The sequence below is a fragment of the Sorex fumeus genome, unplaced genomic scaffold (genome assembly GCF_029834395.1).
Source record: "Sorex fumeus unplaced genomic scaffold, SorFum_2.1 ptg000002l, whole genome shotgun sequence".
In the NCBI taxonomy this organism is placed as follows: Eukaryota; Metazoa; Chordata; class Mammalia; order Eulipotyphla; family Soricidae; genus Sorex; species Sorex fumeus.
The window spans coordinates 61172625-61200116 of record NW_026606059.1 but is presented as its reverse complement, the minus strand read 5'-3'; the positions used below and the strand labels follow the sequence as shown (position 1 = coordinate 61200116).

Below are 27492 nucleotides of genomic sequence, written 5' to 3'. Positions count from 1 at the left end.
TCATCAACCAACTCCCTTCTTTCCCTTTCTTCTCTATTTTATGAGTTCATTTATCAGCTTTTAAAACAACTACAAGAGTGAATAAAGCAAAATTTCCCAACACATTAAAGATTCTCAATAAAAAAAAACCTACCCTTTAAATTTATTATTATTTCGCTCTTAGGCGTCACACCCAGCAGTGCTTATGGCTTACTCCTGGCTCAGTGCTCAGGGATCACTCCAGACAGGGCTTGATGAACATAAGGGGTGCCAGGGATTGAACCTGGGTCAACCTCATTCCAGGCAAGTGACCTGCCTGCTCTACTACCTCTCCAGCCCAGCCCTTATTCTTGCATTTAAGCTTTAATTATTTTGTGTTAAAGAGAATAATTAGACGACTATCTCACCAGCCACCTGACTTCTACTGGTCTGTTATGGTCTTTCCTACACATGTGGCAATCTTCTGTTTAGAGGCAGCTCACTCAGCCATCTTTCAGACTTCCTCACCTCTGGGACCCCATGAGAAGCTGTATCTGCAAAAAGTGACTACACAGAGGTCTGTTGTCCTTTCTGTCGGGGTTGGGGATGGGGCGGGGTGGTGGTGGTGGGGAGGGCACTCCCAGCAGTGGTGAGGGGATCATGCAGTGCAAGAGATCTAGCCAGAGGTTTCTGCTAGATTTTTGTTTCTCATACAGAACATGAGCTCCAGCACTCTTGAGTTTCTCTCCAGCCAATGCGCTGTGTGTCAGCTGAAAGCAAGTAAGTAAAACACAAAGGTCTTTCCCATTCATCCCTGTGTCCTCCGGGTAGCTAATCTTGGACTTCAGATGCAAAGCTCCATCTAAAAGATTATAGATAACTATGGAGGGCTAGTGTGGCATGGATAGTTCACTCTGAAACGAGGGACAAGGGAATGAGGCTGAATCTTATCAAATGTCCCAGGGCTGGAGTAGGAAAAATACTGGGGTAAATATTCAACCCTTTTGATGGGAGCGATAGCACAGTGGTAGGGCGTTTGCCTTGCGCGCAGCCAGCCCAGCCAAGCTGGGTTCAATTCCTCCGCCCCTCTTGGAGAGCCCAGAAAGCTACTGAGAGTATCTCACCCACACAGCAAAGCCTGGCAAGCTACCAGTGACATATTCAGTATGCCAAACACAGTAACAACAAGTCTCAAAATGAAGACTTACTGGGCCCGCTCGAGCAAATCATGAACAACAGGAGGACAGTGTTTGTTGCTTTTACTTTAATTATTCTTTCTCCCTATCTCCTTGCTCTTACCTGTTGCTGCTGATGTTGGGATGACAGGGGGTCATGCCCGTGCCTGGCTATGTTGCTCCTGCATTCAGTTGTGGTGGTCACCAGAAGTAACATGTCAAGTTACGGTGCTTGCACACTGGATCTCAGTGGTCACTGAAGTTTGCTGTGCTGTTTGCATGTGTCCTTGCCTGGATCATACTCTTCAGTTGAGTTATTCAAATTGTGGCTGTGGTGCTTGCTGCTGAACTTATACATGTGCTTGTCAGGGGTCAAACCTTCTGGCCGTGACACTCACATACTTTTGCAGTTGTAGTGCTTGCCAGGAACACAACTCTTTGTGGTGCTTACACATACCTACCTGTGGTGTGACTCAAACCTGTGTGTGATGCTGGAGATTGCAGACAAACGGAGCTAATGTAGCCAGGCTTCTAGAAATTTGTTCAGCACCTGTGGGACACTGAGAACTTGAATTAGTGACCATTCTCTTGCAAAAGGGACACTCCAAGCCACTACACTATTGCTCCAGACCTCTATCTTGTTTCAATTGTGTGACTTTTTTTTTAAGCAGTGAAATTACAGTTTTTATTTTGGAGGTTTTGAAGGGAAGGAGGGAGAGAAAGTGAGAGAGAGTAGAGAGTAACCTACTCAAAAGGGAGTCTGGGCTTCTCCAAGGGTGAAGAGAGCCCCTACACACATCCCAGCATTAGACATGAAAACATTAACGTACACTTCTCAAGAGGGGAGATGCGGGTGACACATGTGCTCAGGCAGCATATGCGCCAAGATTGTGTGACTTTTTAAAAAATATCAATAACATTTTTATGTGGTTAGAAAACTGGGGAAAGTATGAAGATATTTTGATTCATTGATGCTTTTCCTTATCAATAATTATCGATTTTAATTTTGCTCATTAATTTGGTTCCTATGGAAGTACTAGCTCTTAAGAGCACCCCTGGTTGGTGACTAAGGATGTTTACCCAGACCAACCCAAATCGGCCCTGTGGTCCGCCTCATTATTGTCTGACTCTCTACTTCCCACATCTCTGCCCTGCTGGCCGACCCACACCAGGCCATCTGAGAGCCTGTAAAAATTTAACTCAGTTGCACAACCATGAAAGCTCAAGTTGCTTTTTTAGGGTGATGAATGAGATCTTCCAATTGCCTGATGAAAATATTTCCAATAGTGGGGGTGATAGAAACAGAACAAGTTGTCACAAGAATAAATGTTCTCATCAGGTTCAGGTGAGGGTACATTTAACTAAAGAAATCGTAAGGGACAGTCATCTGGACCACTTTAAAGGAAAGACATAAATTGTTTGATTTCTCTTCCTAATACTTTGTTGAGTTTCTATTGCTCTGATTAATATATTAATGATTATATTACATTAATTATATGTTAAAAGCACATCAGATTACATATATTATGTAATGTGATCTTTTTTTTATTATCAGTTGCCTCACAATGGATATTTGGGGGAGAAAAGAACATATACTTCCTCAGTGAGATGAAATCGTAGTACAGCAAAACCATTGTTTGATGTCCCTCAGCAAACCGGGTTTTGGGTGAAAAAGAACAATAGTATAATTCCTGCCTAGTTCCTTAAAGGCTGATAATTAGTTTTCCCTTATTATCCATGAAAGTAGTGATAACAAGTTTCTCAAACTAGTCATCATAGCACAACTACAGTAAACGCCACTACTCTAGGTACATCCACCATCATCTCTTATCTGGACCCCCAAATTTTCCTGACTATTCACCTTGACTTCAGATGGAAGGCTTCTAACAACATATTTTTTATGCTACAATCAGAGGACTTGTTTGAAAATTCTAACCTGACCACTAAATTTCTCTGCTTTGGTACCATACTAGGTTTCCCATGGTCCTGAGATGGAGCATCGACTCCTTATTGTAGTTTAACAATAATTTGATCAAAGTTGTTGCCTATAAACAAAAGTCTTTAATTGAGGGTTTGTGTGAACCTGATCCATGTTCTACAAACCAGCTCTTGAGTCCAGGCACCAGTCCACTTCAGCCTAAAACCTAATAACAAGAACCCACTGGAGTACCTAGTGCTTCTTGTGCTATCTAGTCATCCCCAATATACCTGCTTTCATCCTAACCATAACACTACCAACCCATCATATAAGCATCTATAAATTCCCCTTAGTCTTGATTTTTGCTCCTTCTCCCTTGCTCACTTTTGCTTGTATTTCTCTTCATTTGAATCAGTCACAGTCTTCTGCTCTCAAGTTATATACCACTTCCCTAAGCTTCTTGGACTGGACAGGTGTTTCTAGTATGTTCTCAAAGCACTCTGTGTGTATTACATATAATATACATATGTATGCTCAATGACCAAGGTCCCATTCTGCAGTCCTACAACTATCTATTCTAATGTCTTCCTTTGAGAGTACAAATAGTATCATGATACTTCCTGCCCTCATTTTCTAGATATGTGTTGATCATGGAAATGAATGATAAGACAGCTGCAAAATTGTACTTAAACTTTTAAAAATACACTTAATGCTCATTTTGAATTTTGAGTAACTGCTGTGACCAGAGTAAAGAAGATGAAGGCAGAAAGTATGGAAGGAAGACACTGGAATCTGTATTGCAAACCCAAATGCCTGGAAAGAGAGAGACAGAGACAGAGAGACAGACAGAGACACAGAGAGAGGGAGCAGAAAGAGAGAAAGAAAAAGTGCCTGCCATAGAGGTGGGTAGGGGGAGGAAAACAGGGGACATTGATGGTGAGAAATATACAGTGGTGAAGGAACGGGTGTTGGAACATTATATGACTGAACCCAACCATGAACAACTTTGTGATTGTGTATCTCACTGTAATTCAATTTAAAAAATAATGCAAAATTTTAAAAAGAAGAAATAAATTAATTGAAAAATTCTTTACATAAAATGTATTTGTGGCATTTTTACCAATAGCCTATATATGTAATTTGTATCAAAGCATTTTATGAATAAAGTGTTATTCTACATTTTAGAAAAAAAGAAAGACACTGGAGTAATCCAGGTAAGTAATAAAGTTGTGATTCAAGGAATCACATTAGTGAAGATAAATATACAAAGGCAAGAGACATTGAAGAGGGAAAATTTCTGTACCCAATTAAACATGAATGTAAAGGGGAGCGAATGGAGGGTGTTTCTAGAATTTCTAACCTTAGTGAATAATAAAATCCCTGGTGAAGCCATCTCCTGAGCTTGGGACCAGGAAAATAGTGAGTTCACCTTAAGATGTATTAAGTACATGTCAAATTCCATGCGAAGGTGCATTCGACCATACTATTCTAATATCACACGATATAATATTTATTTATTCCCAATATAGTCCAAGAGATTTCAGTCTCTTGGAAACTATGACTAAGAAATGTTGCTGCAATAGTAGTTTTCACTAACTGGTGGAAGGAGTCAGGGAAGGGAATAGTTATTAAAGCAACCACAATTCAGTCCAGGGCAACACGTGGCTTCCAATTTCACTACAAATTTCAGAGAAGCCATAAAAGATTCAAGTGAAATCTGGTTGGTTGATTATAAACATGTGAAAGAAATCCAAGCTGGCACGTGTTTCACATTTCCTACCCCCAAGTTTGCCAAATTTTAATCATCATCTGTTTTTCCAGAAAACAGAATCAGCCCAGCTGGTCTTTGGGAAGGATTGGACCTGGGTCAGGAGAACATCCACATGCCCAGGACCCTCTGAGACAGAGAAGCCGCAAATTAATGCAAAGCGAAGAGGAGTTTGTCACCTCCAATATTCTTCCAGTCTTCCCCAAACCCACTTGTATTGCCCCCATTACCTGGCCTTCATCCCAGTCCATGCTCACCTCCACAGCCAAAGAGAAGAGGAAGTTTGGGCAAACATCCTCCAAAGTAAGCTCTGTTGCTTCATCCTGAACCTCCCTCCCATTCCAGAGCACAGATTCCAGAACGGAACATGCTCAGGTTTTGGAGCCAGAGCATCTTTCATTTGAAACCAAAATCCATCACTTCCTTTGGATAATTGACTTAGTCTTTTTGGACTTCATATTTCTTCATTTTCCAAACACAGAGAATGAACCGTACTTTGAAGATTAGCAGTGTTTGTAAAACACATCCATGGGTGTGATTATCAAAGGTGTTTGGATCCTTGGTGCTTGCGTTCTTCTGTGTGACGACTTGCTCCAGCAAACACAAAGCACCAGCTATCGTGCAATCCACGACCCTCTCACAAAAGTCCCAAAGAAATGGGGTGTGTTGACACAGCAGCTGGAGATCTGAGCACGGAGCTCTCTAGGGGGCCACATTTCCACTCCAACCATTGCCAGAGACTATTCTGGCATAGAGAGAGCTCCTGAGCACTGTGGGTTTTTGTCTCATCCCCCATATTTAAATAAATAAATGAATAAATCAAATCAGAGGTATTTTTTTAACATGTCCATTAAAAGAAGTACCTGTTGAGTTAGGGAGCTGGTGCAGGAATTGGTGCTTTCCTTACATGCAGCTGATCCCTTTTCATCCTTGTCACTACATATAGTCCCCTGAGCATGGCCAGGAGAGACCCCTGAGCACAGAACCAGGAGTAGCCCTTGTGTACCGCCTGGTACAGACACCCCCTGCCTCAACACCTATTTATATGCCGACCATTAGAGAATGACTACATCTGTTTCCACATTTTCTCAGACATTACTACTATAAAATTTTAACATTTTGGCAAATTAAATTAGTTACTCTTTTCAATTTCTTTGCTTTGACTTATATTTCTTAAACAGTAATGATGAGCAACTGTTGTGTTTTTGAAACCATTTATACTTCCTTCTCTGAGAACAACTTTTTAAGATTTCCCAGCCAATTTTTCTGTTAATTTACAGTGTTTTCTTTGCTAATTTATAAGAGCTCTTTATATATTAAGAAAATGGGCAAGTTGACCATGACTTTGTTTATGACATCTGGGTTCTATCCAGTTCTTAGAAAGTTCTCCTCAATTCCAATATTTTTAAATCCACCCACGGTTTCTTTTATACTTTTATCACTTGCTAATTTAAGCTTGTATTTTTGGGAAATTCGAGCATTTATTTTGTTCAAAAGTATTAGATATGTTTTTCTTCAGTGTTTATATCTTTTAACAGAAGATTTTACCCCAATTTAAGTTTATGTACAGGATAGATGTATTTTTAGTTCTATTCCCGTCATTATTTTTTTTTTATTTTTAGTCCTGTTTTCTTATGTTTGCTATGTGGTCTGTTTTTCTCTTCTTTAATATATCTGTTCTTTGTTGTTTTGTGGAGAATATTAGATGAGAGAACAAGGAGTTCTGTGTGGTCCACAATGAGGCCTCCTCAATAACAAGTGTTTTATGTGCCTTGGTATATCAGCTGTCTCAAACAGGATGGCCACCCACTATCTTGACCATTTCCTTTCAGAGAGTGTGTAAAGATCATCCATCTGCTGGGTCTGAAGAGATAAAACAGCAGATAGGGAGTTTGCCTTGCATGTGGCTGACCCAGGTTTAATCCCTAACACCCCATTTGGACCCTCAAGCCTGCCAGGAATAATCCTTGAGTGAAGAGTCAGAAATAAACCTGATCACTGTTGGGTGTGCCCAAAGAGAAAACAAAAACAAACAAAAAAACACAAAATACAACAACAAAAATTCACCCATCTACAGAATACTTTATCAATTCTGCTTGTCCTGCCACTTTGCAGCATGGAACAGGAATTTGTATAATCCTATTCTCCACACAACCCCATGCACTTCTGCTTCAGACACAGTGGACTCTTCCACACTGTGCTGCACCTTTTTGGAGACCACCATGGAAATGTGGTTTTATTGTAAGTATTTTCTTCAATGGGTCCTAGTTTTATTAGTTTGATGGCAGTTGTTCTTCAGAGTTTGTAGTTATAGGTAATTTTAAAGATTTTTTAAAGACAAAATTACTCTTTTAATTTATTTATTGAGTTTTGGGCCACACCTGGTGATGCTCAGGTGTTACTCCTGGTTCTGCACTCAGTAATTACTCCTAGTGGTGCTCGAGGGACCATATGGGATGCCAGGAATCAAAACAAGGTCAGCAGTGTGCAAGGCAAGTACCCTCCCCACTGTACTATCTCTCCGGCCCCCAAACTACTCTTTTTATTGAAAGGGCAAAACTGATAGTGCTCAGGGGATGTTCCTGGATCTGTGTTGCCTGTGTGACCCTTGGTGCTTCACAGGGAACCAGGAGTGATGCCAGGAATTGAACTAGTATTATAGCCAAAGTACCATATGCCAAACAAGTGTCTTACCTCTTGTACTCTGTCTCCAGGCTGGAACTACTATCTTTTTTTGTAGGTGTTTTTTAATCCTTCCTTTCCTTAAATTGTTGCTTCTGAGATGACCACAGGCATACATGGATATAGTGCTTGCATATTTCGGTTGTGATCCTAATTGGAGGGTCATTCATACTCCTTTAGTCGTGCTTGCACACATGCCCACCAGGGGTCGCACTCTTTAACTCTGGTGTTCTTAGTCATTCCAGTGGTAATTCTCACTAGGGGTTGTTGTGGCACTCAGACCTGTGCTTACCACGGCTTGCTCTTCCTGGCTGTGATGCTTAAATGTCTCTTTCTAGTTGTGCTCACCAGGATCTCACCCTTCAGTTGTGGTGTCTTGTCTATAGCTGGCTGTGGCGTGTCCAGAAATCACAACTATGGGTAACATAGTTGCAGAGATGCCAGGATTAAGCTCAGTTCATGTCAGAATCCCAGGGACCAAGCTTGCTGTCTTATGCTTGCAGGGAAGTTCCCTAAGATGCAACACTGTTCCCAAGCTCCAATATTTAGTTGGTTTTAGAAAGTAGCGGTACTGCTGAAACAGCTTTAGTCCCTTGTTTTACCCACCGTTTTTCCACGGAAGAAAATTAAGTAGGACAGAATATATTGATAGAAAACAAATTATGATTTTGACAGATGGAGTAAAATGGTATGGCATGGGGAAACAAATGAGAGGAGAGGTGAAGCAAATCTGGACCAGAGCAAGGGGAAGAAACTCAGAGAAGCTCTGTAGGACAAAGAGTCAGGACTTTATAACTGATTAGAAAGGAGGGTAAGTAGAAAAGAAAAAGGCAGCTTGGTGCTGATCTTGCATCAGCTGAGAGAAGGAAAAGTCGGCTTTATTTTTAATGTGTAAAATTTCCTGGGACATTCTGAGGGAGCATATGAAGCAGGATGCTGAGAGCACAGAGCTGAGATTCAGGAAAGAGCCTGGCCAGTAGGTGCAGGTTTAGAAGGCTACCAGGCTTTGAAAGTTGAAATGGCTGGAGTCGTGAATAGATTTGCTTGCCAAGTGAAACAGAATAAGAAAAAGGAGGGTAAGAGTTGGAAGCTGGAGAATACCTTGTACAAGGGGCTGGAGTTGTGCCTATCAGAATACGATGTGCCAAAATAAGATAAAGAGAAACCCCAGACCCCATACTCTCTCCCCCTATAAGACACTGGGTTGGGCCCCTTTGCTTAACTCTTTGCATGGATTTCCTTGGGAGAAATCCTGGAGGAGCGATATTTGGATTTAGAGAATAAAAATGAAGAATCTAGCTCTTAGCTCTGCTCTCAATTTCCTATAACCTCAGCAAGGTTTAAGTGCCATGAAGGCCTTAATTTTTTTTTTTTAACCCCAGCGACGCTCAGGGGTTACTTCTGGCTCTGCACTCAGGAATTACTCTGGCGGTGCTTGGAGGACCATATGGGATGCCGGGGATTAGAACTCAGGTTGGCCACGTGCAAGGCAAAAGCAGACAGACCTGCTGTACCCCAAGGTCTTAATTATTTATTAAGGCACACATTTATGTGCCGTGAAGCCCTTAATTATTTAATTGATGAAAACTAACTTTTAATTCTAACAACAGGATTGGAATCGATCTCCTTCCCAGGTCTTGTTTAAATGTTCAGTGACCGTATGGGTTGAGTCACAAATAGGGAGAATCTGTTGGCAAGATTCTGGTTCTTTCCTAAACCAGAGGATGACCGTGAGGGAGAGATGGGTACAGAATATACTAGCCCCAGTTTCAGCACCTCTAAAATAAGGGAGTTGACTAAGGTTCAGTATTATACTATTTTATAGAGTTTGACTATTTTGTGAGTACGCGAAGTTATAATATATTATCCAGGCCACACCCAGTTGGGCTCAGGGAATCACTCCTAAAGGGACTCACGAGATCATGTACGGTGCCAGGAACTTAAGCTGGGTGTCAACAGCATGCAAGGCAAGTGCATAAACTCATCTCTCTGGCTCACTCCCCCTGAAAATTATTATTTCTGAATTGAAAAATTATGGCACGTAACAAAATCTATAGGTATGTTATTCTTTAAATCCCAATCTAGTACTTTGCATACAAACTAGGACTTTTTTGTAAAGTTTTTGTTGTTTAACAGCCATGATAAAATTGGCCCAGAGGTAGAATTTTGCATTATCGCTTGTCATTTCATACAGATCTTATAGGTCATTTTTAAGGTCAGAGATGAAAATATCCTCCATAAAAACAGAAGTGCCTTTAATAAGCATAGATGTTCCTGCTGATAAGCATAACCAACAATCTTAATGTCAAGTTATTCCCTTTGATCCCAAGTCAAAGTGCTGCTTCTTATCCAAGGCCAAACAATTCATCTATGTCCACTGGCATCAAACTGTTCAGCTTCATCTATATCCTTTTAACAACCTTGAAATCCTCCTTTATAGTACATCTTAGCCTAAGGCCAGCAAAGTATCATGTTTTTTTCTCTTCTTTCAGAGCTTGTACAATGTGTACACATTTCCAGAGCAAGATATTCTATGTCAACTTTAGCTGTAACTAAGGACTTAGTAAACAAAACAGGGCTAGTTAATACTCTTAGTGCCAAAAAAACTGAAAAATGACTATCCTCCTCAAACAACAAAATCCTAAGCAAATGGAAAATTTTTAATGTTTTGTGTTTTTCAAGCTGTTGTTTTTAATTTTTAGAGGAACCCGTATTTACCTATTAAATTTAAACATTTGCGTGTTTTGTTTGGGGGCTAGACCCAGCAGTACTCAGGGATGACTCCTGGCTCTGTGCTCAGGGATCTCTCCTGATGGAATTCGAGGGACCATATGGGGCACCGAGGATCAAACTCAGGTCGGGAGCATGCAAGACAAATACTCTACCCACTACCCATCTCTCAAGCCCTAAAGCTACACCTAACTACAAATGTCAAGCATTTCCCCTTCCTGAATTAACGTTGGGTCTTTCAACGTTTTTATGTTATGGTACAAACTGTGACCCCTCAAAATTCCTACCTCCTTGGGGGTAAGGAATGTTTCTTAGCTGTTGGTTCCTGGCACCATTTATCCAAAAATCATAGGTTGAAGTTCTGATCCCTGGTACCTTACTTAGAATGTAACTGTTTGGAGACAGAACTTTGAAAAGTTTATTGGACGACTCCATAGGAGTGATTCCTTATCCAACATGACAAGGGTTGTAAGAAGAAGAGAATTAGGACTAGGGCAACAGAGGAAAGAGAATGTGAAGACACAAGACAGCAGTTGCAAAACTAAGAGAATTGAGACCAGAAGCAACTTACTATAACAACTATGATAAATATTAGACATATAGCCTCCCTAAACCATGAGATAAACAACTTTTTGTTGTTTATGCACCCATTCTGTAACATTGTGTGGTGGGGGCCTCACAACTGCTACAATTTGCATATTCTGTCTCAGATTTACATAAACGGTGAAGCTATGGGGCCTCTCAGAGTTAGAACATCCCTTTGTACGTTGTAGGCATTCCTTTGGTCCCTCAGATGAATGAACAAATGAATGAATGAGTGAATGAATGAATGAAAACTCCACTCACCTAGACTCCTATACTTAGTTCGTTAGGATGTGACTGATGAAAATGAAAGACCAGCCATTGTTCTTTTCTCTTTCTCTCTCTTTTCCATCTTAATATCAGACCAGCATTTTCATTTGAGTTCTTGTTGAGTCTGTGATGGAAACCAATCCTGATGTTGCAATCCTTTTATCTGTGTTCCCAGCTTCTTCTAAGACTTAGATTTACTTTCCCCCCAAATCAGAAAGTGATCTTTGTGGCTTTCATATAGCTATACAAGAGCCCGGCAAGCTACCGAGAGTATTGGATATGCCAGACACAGTAACAACAAAGTCTCCAAATGGAGACGTTACTGGGCCCGCTCGAGCAAAGTCTCCAATTATGAAATAGTAAAGAAAAATTGGGGGATTTTGATTAAATAAAAATCTAATAAAAATCAAGATAAAAATCAAGATATCATAGTGAAATAAACTTACTTTTCAAACAGATTTAGATTTATAGACAATCTATAAAAATAATACAAAGTTTTCCATATATTTTCCACATCCAGTTTCCCTGTTACTATCATCTTATATTAATTTGGTATACTTACTAAAATTAATGAGCAAATATTAGTATGTTGTTATTAGCTGAAGTTGATACTGTCTCTAGATTTCTGTCATTTTCCCCTAGTTTCATTTTTATGTTCAAAGAATCCCATGTAGAAAACCACATTGCATACAGTCATCATGTCTCTTGAGATTACGCTTGACTGTGATAATTCTCCAATTCTTTCTTTTTTTTTTTTTTGATGATCTTGATAATTTTGAGAGATATTGGTCAGGATGGGACTCCACTCCAGGCTGTTTTCACTCGGGGCGCCCCAGAGGGGGGCAAGCGAGAGCCTTCCGGGCCCGGGGAACACAGTCCCTGCAGTCGATCTTCACTGCCCAGCTGCCGGCTGCAGTGACACTCCAGGCCGCTTTCTGGACTGCGTGGCCGGGACATATCATGGGACACTTCCTGCCCATTTTCCATAATTGCCATGCCATGTTTGGTGGGGTTCAGACAGTGGGCAGCAATCATGGAGAGAAATATTTATAATGCGTCTCTGAGAGCCCAGCAAGACACCGAGAATATCTTGCCTGCACGAGCAGAGCCTAGCAAGCTCCCGGTGGTGTATTCGATATGCCAAGACCAGTAACTATAACAGGTCTCATTCCCCTGGCCCTGAAATAGCCTCCAAACAGTTGGAAAGATGAGGAAGGAGAGGCTGCTAAAATCTCAAGGCTGGGACAAATAGAGACATTACTGGCGTCTGCTCGAGTAAATCGAACAAACAATGGGATGACAGTGATACAATGATACAGTGATTGATCAGGATTATTTTGGAAGTGGAGGGGCAAACCCTGTAGTACTCAGGGCTTACTCTTCACTCTGCCTGCAAGGATTATTTCTGATAGGTTTGGGGGACCATATCGTGTGTGGGGGATCAAACTCAGGTCAGGCACATTCAAGGGAAGAGCCCTAATCACTGTAATATTGCTCTGGCCCATAAGACTTTTAAAAAATTATTGATTGATTTTATCTAATCACTGTAATTTAAAAAAAAGTTTAATTATTTAGTTTTGGGCATTTGGTACCAGATCTGAAGAAATGACCCACTTAGAAAATTGAGAAACCGATAGAGCAACAAAAATTTTCTAGTTATTTGGAGGTGTATTAACCTATTGGTGTCTTCACTTTTGTACTGACTGAAAATCTTTCTGCACACTTCCTCCCAGCACATCTTGATTGGCAGTCTCAGTTGCAAGATTTATCTTAAGACATTCCTTTTCCTACTTTGCATTTCAACTGTTTGTGAACTTACTCCTGCAGGACTATGGAGCTGCAGGGGGACAGGACTGATGATGCCATTCCCATATTTGCATGCAGCTCTTAGCCCATAAAGTCCAATGGAAGACCTCCATAACCAGCCACAACCATGCTGAGATCACTCTCCACATGCATGAAGGTACCAGCAGAGGAACACAGGCATGCGGGTCCCGGGGCTGAGATCTCCAAGCCTGCTCGGATTGAGGCTGAGCATCCTCCACCCAGGTCCTCCATCTTCCAGTAGGCAGGGGTCACACCCACCAACTGCCACCCAGCGCCAGGTAATCACATCAACGGCCAAGACCCAGAGATTATAAAACCCCGCTCCCGGAATTGCATGGCCGCATTTGCGGCTGTGTGACATCTTATTATCTCATTAATTCTTTGGGCAACCTGGCAGGCTACCGAGTGTAACCTACCCACAGGGCAGAGTCTGGCAAGCTCCCGGTGGTTTACCCAATATGCCAAATACCAGTAACAATGATGGGTCTCATTCTTCTGACCCTGGAAGAGCCTTGAATATGGCACTTTTTAAAATCTGAGGGCTGGGGTGAAGGAGATATTACTGGTGCCTGCTCAAGACAATTGACGAACAACAGGATGATCGTGATCATGATTGTGGTGTGGTTGTTTAGATGAATTTCTAAAATGTTTCAACATTCATCCATGTTGAAACATTCATTCATGTTTATTATAAATGCATGATCAAAGAAGACCCTGCACCAGAGAAGGTGACATGCAAGTGTCACCAAAGAACTTCAAGGAAAGTGTCAAAGTGTTAAGTGAAGGTGTCATTAGTGGCAAGGGTACAGTGTGATGTGATGTTAACAACGTGTGGAATATTAATGGGAACGAGATAGGGAAAACTCAAACTATCATAGGGGAAAACCAACCAAGTTTTTCCTGTCCCTAACCCAGCCATCCTTTAATTTCATTCACCACAATGGGGTCTGACCCATCACAACAATCATGTGCCAAATGATCATGTACAATTATTGCAAGTCCAGCTGTTTGAACAGTAAAAACAAACAAAAAGCAACTTAAGTCTCATTGACTTAAAGTCCCTTGCAGAAATATTTTCTGATGACATCAAAATTATGATATCACTCACTCTTGGGCTGGAGAGATAGCACAGGGGGTAGGGCGTTTGCCTTGCATGTGGTCAACCCGGGTTCAATTCCCAGCATCTCATATGGTCCCCTGAGCACCGCCAGGAGTAACTCCTGAGTGCAGAGCCAGGAGTAATCCCTGTGCATTGCCAGGTGTGACCCAAAAAGCAAAAAAAAAAAAAAAAATTATCATATCACTCTATTGCCCTTAATGTGTCTTTGTTTTTGTTTTGTGTTTTGGGGGTAGGGCACACATGAGGATCCTCAGAGGTTGCTCCTGGCTCTGCACTCAGGAATCATTCCTGGCAGTGCTCAGGGGACCATATAGAATGCCGGGGATCGAACTCAGGTTGGCAGATTATAGAGCGAGCACTTTCCTTTCTCAGTGTGCTATCTCTCAGGTTCTTGTCCATTCACTTTATCAATGACAGCAATACCACCTAGATGATCTCCAATTGTCCCCTAGAACTTCTATTCCACCATGCATTGCATGTATTTTTGCACCCACTCCTTAAAGGCTGAAACCATGGATAACAACAACCAAATGTTAGAAATGGTAAGAGGGGGTGGAGCTATAGTACAGCGGGTAGGGCATTTGCCTTGCACGCCGCTGACCTGGCTTCCGATTCCCAGCATCCCATATGGTCCCCTGAGCACCGCCAGGAGTTAACTCCTGAGTGCAGAGCCAGGAGTAACCCCTGTGCATCGCTGAGTGTGACCCAAAAAGAAAAAAAAATGGTGAGAATTTCACACTTATTTGATCCCACTCCACCTTGTCAAGTGAAAAAAAAAATCCAAAATCAAGAACACTGCTCTTGCTTGCTCCTGGGAACATAAGGACTTTGGGAAACCAGCACTGAAATGGAAAGTCCAGTGAGGTATCCATCAAGGACAGCCTAACCTGTGTTTCCTTATGCGATTTTGTTTCTTCCGCTAAATGGCCTCTTTCTCTCTCTTGTCCTTTGATTACGCAAAAAAGGCTCCGTGTGTTGCTTGCTGACTGTGCTTGTGCCTGCCACACTTTCACGGCAGCTTTCAGGAGGGCACGCTCCATCCTGCTGCGGACGAGCCAACACACATGCTCCTGTTCGGGGCCCTGCCAACACGCCTCCTTCATTTTCAACAGCTACTTAAGAACTTCAGGTCTCACGGCGCCAGGTCTTTGAAGTCCAACTGGCACGTACCCCATGCAGATTCGGGGCCCTTTTCGTGCAAACGTAAACAGTCCTATGCCCAGGGGTTGAAAACAGCCTAGTTCTGTTAGAGGAAAGCCGAGGACGAGAAGTGAAATACAGACCCATAACTAAATGTCTCTAGACACCATTCCCAGAAGAGGATGAAGAAGTCTGTGTGAGTTCCAAAGTCGAACAGAGTCTCTCTCTCTTGAACGGGTCCCTGTAAGATGAAATAAAGGAAGATATTTTCCCTAAGAAATAATCTTCTGGGGCCAGAGCTGGGGCCAGCAGGTAGGGCACTTGTTTTGCAGGCAGCCGACCTGGATTCAGTCCCTAGCACTCCACCTGGTTCCTGAGCACACCAGGAGTGATCCCTGAGCACAGAGTCAGGAGTAAGACCTGTGCACTTTCAGATGTGGCCCCAAAATAAGAGAAACAAATAAAAAGAATTCCAGGGGAAAGAAAGATGGAAGCCGCTTGGGAGCTTTGTGGAAAGCCAGGTATGAGCTGGTCGTGATGGGGCGACTAAAACCTCACGGGAAGGGGGGCGTTCCTGGCTCATCCTTCACACCCTACCGAGGTCACCAGTTGCCCCCCACAAGCGGCTCTCCAGCACGGCCATGGCTCCAGAGCACAGAAACCAATCTCTTAATTATCTGACTCTCAGCAGAAATACTTCCAGGGTTAATAAGTAAAATACCAGAAATCCCAAATCGTGCAGCCATGATAGCATTTGATTTTTGTGACCAGGTGTAGGAAACAAATTATTTCACAATGCCTTCTCAGCATGTCTGATTTGAGGGTGTAAACTCTAAATAATAATGGTGCATCTTTTGTCGAAACAGTGAATCTAGTCAAAGTAGATAGAGTGTTAACTAGAATTCATCTGCCTCACAGGCCTTGGGAGGGGTTGGGGGTGAGTGGGGGTTTATTGGGGTTCTTCGTGGTGAAAAATAAGTATTGGTAAAGGGAAATGTGTTTGATATTTGCATGACCGAGACCTAAACCTGAATGCTTTGTAATTTTTCCCACAGTGATTCAATAAATAAATAAATTTTTAAAAAAAGAATTCCTGTATGTGTGTGTGCACATACATGGGTGCATATGCATGTACATGTACACAGAACATAGTACTCAAAATAATTGTAAAATTCGGAAGGTATTAATGCTACAAATTTTGGAGTAATTCAAATCTAGGTTCTAATCTTATCCTATTTTCTTTTTTAAACTTTGAGCATCTCTAAGTTTTGATTTCTTTACCTATGTAAAAGAAAACAGAGTATCTACCTTTTTGGTCTCTTTTTTGGTTACAGTTTCTTCGCTTTTGTTTCTTAGGCCACATAGCAGTGCTCATGGGTTACTCCTGACACAGGGTTGTCCCCAGGGACCATGTGGTGCCAAGGAAGGAATCGGGGCCAACCACATACAAAACATTTGCTCCCACCATTTGTGCAATCTTCCCACACTGCTTCTTAAAACCTATTTTAAGAAGGGTGGGGGGAACCTTTCAAAGCATTAGAATAATTCTTGGCATAAAGTACATGTGAAAGGGGTACAGTGCTGCCAAGAAGGTCAACCTATACCTGTTGGGCGAGTGCATCAGCAGTCTGGTGGTGCCTTCAGGCTTCCTGATACCCAAAATTGCCACTATGCTTCTGGCCGGACCCCAACAAGTTGGGTCCAAGTTTCCCGAGAAACTAAATGGCCAAAAGTTAGGCATGTGGAAGTCGTGCCCACAAACCACCTCTAGTTCAGCTATTCAAGCTCATTTATAGGCCTTGCTTCAGAGACCCATAAATAAATCTCAAAAGCGATCAAAAGCAGTCCATTTAAGTGTGTTTATGGTCATGATTCAGAGACTCACAAATGAATCTTCGAGGAGAACAGCATACCACATAGATGTCTCCCCCTCCCTCATTCCCCCGCCCCCAGTGCCAGATTGATTTCACCAAGGCACCTTGGAGGAGAGCAGGTGTGTGTCTCTCCACCAGCCCCAAATGAACCCCAGCAGCAGCAAAACCCCAGAATCCAATAGTTGCCACTCTCACAACCGAACTTCACAGGCTCATCCTGAGTTGACGCCCATGATTGGGCAGTCAGGTTTGGGCCCTCAGTGACGAGAACGCATGGCCTCATAGGATAGGTATGGAGCCGGTCCTTTCCTCCCCGTAACAACGAGACCCAGAGTTGACGCCCATGATTGGCCTTTCTGGTTCCTGACAAGCTGCTTAACAGCCATGATCCCAGAGACTCAGGAACAAATCTCAAAACCCAGCAGGTTTTGGCAGAAATCCCTCCAGATTTAAGTGTTAAAATTTCGGAATTTCAAAATCCACTACTGCAGCCCTGCAACTTCATATGTTATTCATAACCAGCAATAGAAAACAAATCATCTACTGTTGCCTTTTCAGCAGATCTGAGTGTTGGGGTAAAAACCCCAAATAATAATGGTGGGTCTGGTGTCGAAATGTTGAATGTAATCAAAGTAGAGAGAGAGAAATGTAGAGATCATCTGCCCCACAGGTAAGGGAGGGTGTGGGATGGGGTTATACTGGGATTTTTGGTGGTGGAGAATGGGCACTGGTGAAGGTATGGGAGTTTCATTGTATGATTGGGGCTTAAACCCTAAAGCTTTGTAACTGCTCTCACGGTGATTCAATAAATAAAATTATAAAAAATTTAAAAAAGTAAGGTGGAGTTTATGTCCAATTCAATTAGCTAATCAGTGGCTGAATAAATAGAAGTACTCCTACATAAAAAAAATTAATAAAGTAAATGTGAAACACACTTAAATGAAATTCAACACACATCTTTTTTTTTTTTTGGCTCTTGGGTCACAGAACATAGTGATGATCAGGGGTTACTCTTGTCTCTGTACTCAGGAATTACTCCTGGTGGTGCTCAGGGGACCATATGAGATGCCAGGGATTGAACCTGAGTCAGCCACGTGCAAGACAAATACCCTACCTGCTGTATTAGCGCTCCAGTGCCTACACACACCTTTTGATATAATCTTGCTTTGAAAAAAAAATCAAAATATAAGGTATGAGAGGGGGCTGAAGAGCAAGTACAGAGTTTTTACCTTGCATCTGTCTGACCCTGATTCTATCCCTAGCACTGCCGAAAGTGATCCCTGAGCAGTGCCAGTAGTAAGCCATGAGCACCACCAGGTTTGGGCCATTCCCTCCCCAAAAGTTGTAAGAAACTTCACAGTAAAAAAAAAAATCCATAAAAACTACCATAAGCACTCTTCATATACACAATTTGACCCTTAAAATTTATATATTGTCACTTTAAAACTGGGGGATGGGTCAGAGAGAGTTTTTGGTCACACCTGGGAATACTCCTGGCTCTATGATCGAGGTCGCTCCCAGGTCTGTGCGTAGAGATTACTCCAGGCAGTACTTAAGAGCCCATGCAGTGCTGTATGGGTCAGCTGTATGCCAGGTATGTGCCTTACCCACTATACTCTCTCTTTCTCTCTGTTCCCAATATTTTTTCAGTGCTACAAAATCCCGGGGTCAGAGAGAATAGGAGGTAAGGTACTAACCTGCATGTGGCCGACTTTAGCTGGATTTCTGATGCTGCATATGATCGCTTAAATAATGCCAGGAGTAGTCTTTGAGCATTGGGGTATAGTCCCAAAACAGAAAAGAAAGAAAGAAAATCTTCTCTTTTTAACCATCACTGTATCACCGTCATCTCGTTGTTTGTCGATTTACTCAAGTGGGTTCCAGTAACGGCTCTATTCTTCCCACTTAAATCACTTAATCACTTAACTTCCCGTTAGTCGTCCCAATGGAAAACCAGCAGGATCGTACTACTGTTCAAGAAGGGAGACATCCATGACATTGGCAACTATTCTTCCCAGTCCTGAGATTTTAGCAGCATCTCCTTACTCATCTTTCCCAATGATTGGAGGCTCTTTCAGGGTCAGGGCAATAAGGTCTGTTATAGTTACTGGTTTTGGCATATTGAATACACCACGGGGAACTTGCCAGGCTCTGCCCGTGTGGGCAGGATATTCTCAGCAGCCTGCCGGTCTCTCCAAGAGACATATTTTTCTCTCTGTGATTTGTTGCCTACTGTCTGAACTTCATCAAACATGGTGTGGTAATTATGGAAAACGGGTAGGAAGTGTCTTATGTTATATCCGGAAAGTGACCTGGAGCATGGCAGCAGTTGAGTAGTGGAGGTCGGCTGCGAGGGCTGGGTCCCTTGGGTCGGGGAGGGCTCCTGCCCGCCCCCACCTGGGGCATCTCTAGTGAAAACAGCCTTCTGGTGGCATGGTTCCGGGGGCCTCATTTCATGCTCCCATCTGGGAGTAGCGGCCACTGCCGAGGTGTGGTGTTGGTGCAGTTGAACTGCTCGTCATGGCTGGGTTGGATCCATTTGGTACCCCAGCCGGTGCCTCCAGTAGCCCCTTGCTGGGGAACGGGGTGGCCCTCGTGGGGGGTAGAAGACCAGGCCACAGCCTTCCTGGTGCAGCAGGAAAGCGAGATCGCAGGAATAGAGAAAGATGAGGTCTTCGCCATCCTGGATGGCGGTGCCCTAGGCCGCAGCTGCAGGCAAGCCGCTGGGGTCCCGATGTTGTTGATGGAGTGATGAATGGCGAATACAACCAGGAGAGTAATGGTCCAACAGACAGTTACACAACTATTTCACAAGTGGGTCAACTGCAATCAGAGCCTGAAAATAACCGTAAATGGAGAGAAGAGCAGATGGAATGCTTGGAGGCCCTTGATGCCAGCTCTCTCGGAAACAAGAACTTTTTAATCATAAATGAAAAAAAAAATGAAGACCACTGGAGATGACTCCTCACATAACTAAAACAATTCATGCCATTTATTTCAATTTGCAGTGAAGGATGGGTGTCCAGCAAAAGCAGCTATTCCTGATCTCTTGTCCTTTCTCACACTAAAACAGGTCATGGTTCATTTCCTTCAGACACCAACTGAATTCAGCCAGGCGAGCAGAACTGCTAGTTTCTAAGGATTTTCTGTCACCCATCACTCTGCATTTGTCTTTTCAAAGAACAGAACAGTCAATTTTCAGCTTTATTTTTTGGTGGATAAATTAAAATTGATAGTAGAAGTATGGAAAATAACCCTTGCTACAGTTTTCCTTCAGTTCTGCCAAAATAAAACAAAAAGGGCGCCCCCCCCCCGAAGTTACCAGAGTACACAAACTAGTCTTACACAACCGGAAAGGGATTTAGTGCGCTTCTGAGTTCATGCAGATTGTGGTCATGCTCCCTCGATGCAGGTCTCTTCTCTGTGTACTGAGGATCTCTCCTCATCAAACAAAATGACTCGAATCTCCAAACAAAACCATTCCGACGTGCTTGCAGCGGTGCTTTTTCTGAACACAATTGGGATCCAAGGACAAGAATATTTCTGTTCTGGGATGAATGCTTTGGTTGGGGTCAGATATGAAGAGGGGTGGAGGAGGTTAGGAAAAGCATCGGCCCTTCAGCAACCGCTGTCCCATCTCAGTCAGCAGGGGCAAGGTCTCCCGGTCATGACAGAGAAAAGTGACACCAGGTTGTGCTTGAGCAAAAAAGGGCACCTAGAGGTATTTAGTCTTTAGGGACAACCGTGTCCGCAAATCTCTTACACACAAGGCTTCTTTGAGGTGTGGGCAGTTCCGTTCTGGGTGCCCTTCCTATCAGAGCAGAGGCCTCAGACACTGCTGTCTTCAGGAGCTGGAGAGGGAGTACATGGGTTAAGGCACTCGCCTTGCGTGCTCTGACCCCTGTTCAATCTCATGCACCATCTAGGATTCCCATGCACTACCAGGAGTAGTTCCTGAACAAGAGCCCAGAGTAAGCCCCAGGTACTACCAGGTATAACCCAAAAACAAAATTTATTTTATTTTGTTAAATAAGACTGGGATCAAAAACTCTGAGAGTTTATGCTAGAGTCCTAGATTTGGGAATAATGAAATATGAATTTTTATTATTATTATTGTCACTGTCACTGTCCTCCTGTTGATCATTGATTTGCACTAGCGGGCCCAGTAACGTCTCCATTGTGACAATTGTTACTGTGTTTGGCAAATCGAATACGTCACGGGTAGCTTGCCAGGCTTTGCCATGCAGGCAAGATACTCTCGGTAGCTTGCCAGGCTCTCCGAGGTGGAGGGAGAAATCGAACTCGGGTCGCCCTTGTTGGCCGCTTGCAAGGCAAACACCTTACCCGCTGTGCTATTGCTCCAGCCCATTATAGCACAGCGGGTAGGGCGTTTGCCTTGCACGCGGCCAACATGGCCGACCCGAGTTCGATTCCTCCACCCCTCTCAGAGAGCCCGGCAAGCTACCGAGAGTATTCGATATGCCAGACACAGTAACAACAAAGTCTCCAATGGAGACGTTACTGGGCCCGCTCGAGCAAATCGATGATCAACGGGAGGGCCTTTACCTTTACCTTTATTAATTATTATTATTTGAGGGGCTGCACTCAGGGCTTACTACTGGCTCTGTACTTGGGGTGCACATGAGATATTGGGGGAAAGAACAGGGTCAGCTGCTTGCTTGCAAGACCGTTCCCTACCTTGTGTACTGTCACTCTGGCCCCAGAAATCTGAATTTCTAATAAGAAAACCAGGTGGGCGTGTGGTGTGACTGCTCCGGCCCCAGTGACTAAAAGACTTACTGTGATCACGTGCCGGGTACCACATCTCTTTCCAAACCAGGCCCCCATCCTCTACCTCATCTTCCTGGCAGGTACAATGTGACAACACAGAAGGCACCAACTGTCCTCTCCCAGAAGGGGACCTTATAATGCAAGGGAGAGACAGAGGAGGCTGAGTGAAACACCCAGAGAAACAGAGGACACCCAAGGTTGTCACAGCAGATAAAGAAAAGAAGGCAGGCAGTCATCTGGGGCTATGCTCAGACCCCTGTAAGCAGCAGAAGAAATGAAGTCATGAGGCCAGAGACAGGACAGCAGGCAGAGTGCTTGCCCTGCATGAAGCTGTCCTGGGTTTGAGCCCCAGCACCTCACAGGTCTCTCGAGCCACACCAGGAGTGATTCCTGAGCACAGAGGCAGGAGGAAGCCCTCCTTGAGCACTGCCAGGGGGACCACATTTGCCAGAATTGCACTAAAACATAATCAAAACCAGATGGTACTGGGCCTGAACGGTAGCACAGCAGGTAGGGCTTTTGTCTTTCACGCAACTGACCTGGGTTCGATTCCCAGCATCCCATATGGTCCCCAGAGCACCGCCAAGAGTAATTCCTATGTGAGGAGTCAGGAGTAACCCTCGAGCTCTCTGGGTGTGACCCAAAAAGCAAAAACCAAAACAAAACAAAAGAGATGGTACCTATTCGGCATGGTCCCCTGAGTGGCGGTGGGCAGGTGGAGGCTAGAAATAAAGGCAGAAAATCCAGACGGGCTCTCAGGACTTGCAGTCAGGACAGGACTCACAGTCAAGACAGGACTTGCAACCAGGCTGCAAGTGCCTGGAGAGTTTGAGTTCCTGGGGCCACTCGGGAGCCACTGCCTGATGGCATTTCCTCCTGGTGTCTGGTTTCCCTTGGCCTTTGCAGTTGGGTCTGATCTGGCACTGTCCAATGCTGACCACAGACCTGGGGAAGCCCTGGCACATGAGAAACAATGGCGATGGCCTTCGTTTCCCATGGACCAGGTTGCCCATCGCTCTTCCTGTGTCAGGAAAACTGCTGTCATTCCAGTGTTCCTTCTGAACTGAGGATGCTGGACACTGGACACCAGACACCGGACACTGCTGGTTCATGCTGTAGAGCACCATTCATTCAGTTTTTTTTTTCCTTTTTGGGCCACACAGCGATGCTCAGGGGTTACTCCTTGTTCTGCAGTCAGGAATTACTCCTGGTGATGCTTGGGGGACCATATGGGATGCCGGGGATCAAACCCGGCTGTGTACAAGGCAAACGTCCTACCCACTGTACCATCTCTCCAGCCCCGCACCGTTCATTCTTTTTGGCTCCTCATGGGGTTCATGGGGCTTCTGAGAGAAGAGGGGATGGCAGGCAGGGTCCAGGACAACCCTCGCTCCCAGATATTGAGCTACCCCACTAGATCCTCTAAGCTCCTGACAGCTGAGTCCAGATGAGAACTTGTTATTACACTCATTGAGCAGAGAAGCCAGGGAGCTCCCGCAAAGGGAAAGGGCTTCTGGGAGTGTCATTCTGGTAAAGGAGAGCTGGAATTTGTCCTTCTGACTTCATCACCCAGATGCTTACCTAGCATACTCCTTTCCCTTAAGTTCATTAAAAGCTATTTAATTCCAAGTGATTAATTTGCAAGTACCAAAGTACTGAACTGAGGAAATGTGAAAGCTGGTCCTTCTAGGTGTAGGCAATCCATGCTTCGGGAGACTAGAATGGGGACTACGTTTGCCAGAATTGCACTAAAACATAATCCAAACCAGATGGTACCTATTCAGCCAGCAGATCTTCATAAAACATTTAGCACTCTAGAGAAGGGTCCGTTGCAACATAAAACCCATCCAAGCAACAGCTCAAAATTGCATTTGCAAGCTTTACTCTCTTTTCCCCTGGAGAGAGGTTGGCTTTTAATTCCAGGGCGTTCATTCAAATTTGCTGTCTATTTGGCCTGATGGGGGAAATGGCTCCCTCCTGACGGCCTGCAGTGGTCCGTGCTCGCTCTGTATAAGTTGGAGCCCCCAGAAGGCACAGCTGCCTGAGCACAGATTCTGAACATCACTGGCTGCTGTGGAACCAGAGGACCGAGTGTGTGTGTGTTGTGGGGGGGGGGGGGGGGGGTGGATAAATTGAGGAAGAGATCGGCTTCCTTTAAAAACATTCCCTACAGGGACTCCCAGGCTTAAGGCAAAACAGATGCTGCTGAGAAACAGCATCCCGTGAGCCAGGGAAGCCCGAGTCCAGCCATCCAGCAGACTTTCATTTAGGTCATCCTGGTCCAGCTCCTCCCTTCTGCCAATCCTCCTCTTCCTTCTGCCGGGGATGCATCATCTGGACACGCGCATGCCCACATAGTGGCCCCAAACCTGGTGGTAGATCATGACTAGCTCAGGTTAAGGAGGAATCTTCCAGCTGTTTGTATGTGTGGCTTTATACAATCACAACTCAGAGTTACAGATATTGGGGTCTGGGGAGAGATGCAAAGAGCTGGAGCTGGGCTTGGCATGGAGGAACCACAAGTGTGATCGAGGGCCACCGCATGGTCCCCACAGCACCCCTGGTGAGAGACTGGGGACAGTGGTGGAGGGACAGTCACATGGTGGTGGAATTTATGTTGGAACACTGAATGGCCAAAATGACTGTATTACGATCAACTTTGTGAACCACGTGTTTAAATAAAGAAAAAGAGAAAAAAAGATTCCTCACAAAGTAGAAAAGCACTAGATGAGAATCACAATCTGAGAGTTGCATTATTGAGTATTGACAAGGATCTGTGACTGTCGAGAAAGTCTTAACATTTCATTTATTAATTTTTTTGTTTTTTTTTGTTGCTGTTTTGCTTTTTTGGGTCACACCTGGCAATGCACAGGGGCTACTCCTGGCTCATGCACTCAGGAATTACTCCTGGTGGTGCTAGGGGGACCATATGGGATGTTAGGGATGCAACCCAGGTCGGCTGCATGCAAGGCAAATGCCCTACCCGCTGTGCTATCGCTCCAGCCTCTCATTTACTAAATTTCTGGGTTAACTTCCCATGCAGTGCCTAAGAGACACTGTGTTTACTTGGTCAGCCAGGTCAGTCCATCAACGTGAAAGCCCTAGGATGTGGTGCTGTCTGGGCCCTGCCATGCTGTGTATTACCTGGGCTGTCCTGGAAGTACCCAGTCTGTACTCAGATGCTTTGCAGACCATGTGATGCAGGGGATAAAACCAGGGTCGGCACATGCAAGGCATGTGCACTAAACCCTATACCATTGTCATAGCAAGTTTGGCTAGCTTGCTGGGTCCCTGAGAAACTGTGTAAAATCTGCACACAGGACTCCAAAGGTCTTTGGTATCACAGTTCCTTAACAGTGTAGGCAGATATTTTCCTTGTGTGAGTTGCAGTCAGACAGCCCCCCTCCTTCCTCTGCACAAAGGGCCAATGTTTTGGTTGCCATGGACCCACTGTTGGCTTCTCTTGTTTCGGGGGTGGGGGGATGATGCATACTGAGTGGTACTCAGAGATTACTCCTGACTTTGTGCTCAGGAATCACTCCTGATGGGACTTGGGGGGACCCAAGTAGGGTGGCAGGGACTGAACCAAAGTCTGCAGCGTGTAAGCAAGTGTCCTACCTGCTGTATCTCTCCAACCCCCTCACTCTCTGTCTCTCCATGTCCTTTAACCACTGCTCTTTTCCCCCTTTTGGCTTCTACATGGCTCTCCAGTCAGGCATGTGTGAAGGTCACTGTGTCCTTCTGTGCACTGGCGAGAGATCCAAAGGAGGCTGGAGTTGGGAAGACTAGTTTTATATTTTATTTAGAGTCCCCTTCCCCATCTTCACTGATAACTGTTTTCTTCCATGTGGGCAGGGAGGTGGTTTGGGGGTTCTGGGGGTTATTTAAATGCCTCCTCCATTGCTCTTTCTTTGGCATCTAAGACATTTTACTTTAGCATAGTGCTGGCATATATTTATCAAGATGCTCATTAAGATGTTCAGATGGGGAAGGGGGCAGGATACAGCAGGGAGGGCATTTGCTTTGCATTCAGATGACCCAGTTTTGATCCCCAGCACCCCATATGATCCTCTTGGACTCTAAATAAAATATAATACAGCTGGATTAACTAGACTAGCTGGCGCCTGTCCCCTCCCTGATCCACTTTTGTATAATGCTCTCTGGCTTGTCTGAGTGTCTTTTATTTGGTTTGTGATTTGGGGGGGCATACCTGACTCTGTGGTCAGGGATCATTTTCTGGAAGGCTCAAGCCTTGGTCCCTTTATGGTGAGAGGTAAAAAATATGTGTGTATGTATAAATATATATATATATATATTATTTCCCGTGTCGTACTCAATATGCCAAACACCAGTAACAATGATGGGTCTCATCCTCCTAATCCTGAAAGAGCTTTGAAATGGCTCTTTTAAAATCTCAGGGCTAGGTAGAAGGAGAAGTTACTGGTGCCTGCTCGAGACGATCGACAAACAACAGGATGATTGTGATTGTTTATATATATATATATATACACTTTTGATATATATATATATACACTATCAAAAGCGTGGGGCCCAATGGAGTCAAGTTGGTGGGTAAGAGTTGGTGTAAACCATGGAGGGGATGTGTGTGTGTTGGGCAGGGGGCGGATACTGCATGCCTGAAAACCCGCTGTAAACAACTATATAAATCATGCGTCTAAATAAAAAAAATTAAGTAAAATAAAACGATTGGCATAAGTGATTTTATTTCACACCCTCTCCCTTCCCACCAAAACACTCTAAGACTGAAAGTTCAGGTTTTGAGTCAGCAGGAGCTGAATTCCAATTCTACCAATGATGAGCTATATAAGTTAGGCCAATTATACATCTCTGGGCCTCAGTTATCTCTCTGGAAATTATCACAGATAATATCACAGAAATTATTCTTTTTTATTATTAATTTTAATTCAGCAGCACTGTAGCACTGTCCTCCCGTTGTTCATCGATTTGCTCGAGCGGGCCCAGTAACGTCTCCATTTTGAGACTTGTTGTTACTGTGTTTGGCATATTGAATACATCATGGGTAGCTTGCCAGGCTTTGCCATGCGGGTGAGATACTCTCAGTAGTAGATACTCTCAGGCTCTCCGAGAGGGACGGAGGAATCGAACCCGGCTCGGCCGGGCTGGCTACGTGCAAGGCAAACACCCTACCACTGTGCTATCCCTCCAGCCCATTAATTTTAATATATTTTAAAAATTGAATCACTGTGAGATAGACCCGTACAAAGCTGTTCATTATTAGATTTCAGTCATACAGTGCTTCAACAGTATCCCTCCACCAGTATATATTTCCCAGCACTAGTGTCCCCAGGTTCCCTCCCATCACCTCCCACCTCCTCCCCAGGCTTCCTCTGTGGCTGGCACTTTCTCTATCTATCTATCTATCTATCTATCTATCTATCTATCTATCTATCTATCTATCTATATCTCTATCCTCTCTCTCACTCACTCTTATCACAGAAATTATCAGGAGTAATCATGGCAGAAACATGCTTTTCTATAAGGACTATCTGACTGCAGTGGCTTCAACTAAAAAAAGGGGGGTGTTATTCTTCTAATGTAATTGAAAGAAGATTGCGGATGTTGCTTTAGCGTTTCAACAGTGTCAGGCTTGGTAGAAGAGGTTCTTTCAGCCTTTC

At 44.0% G+C, this 27492-nt stretch overlaps 1 pseudogene; it reads left to right on the top strand.

Annotated features, from left to right (window-relative positions):
• Window positions 1–19564: 19564 nt before the first annotated feature.
• On the top strand, window positions 19565–20005 carry LOC130040499 (clathrin light chain A-like; annotated as a pseudogene).
• The last annotated feature ends 7487 nt before the right edge of the window (window positions 20006–27492 follow it).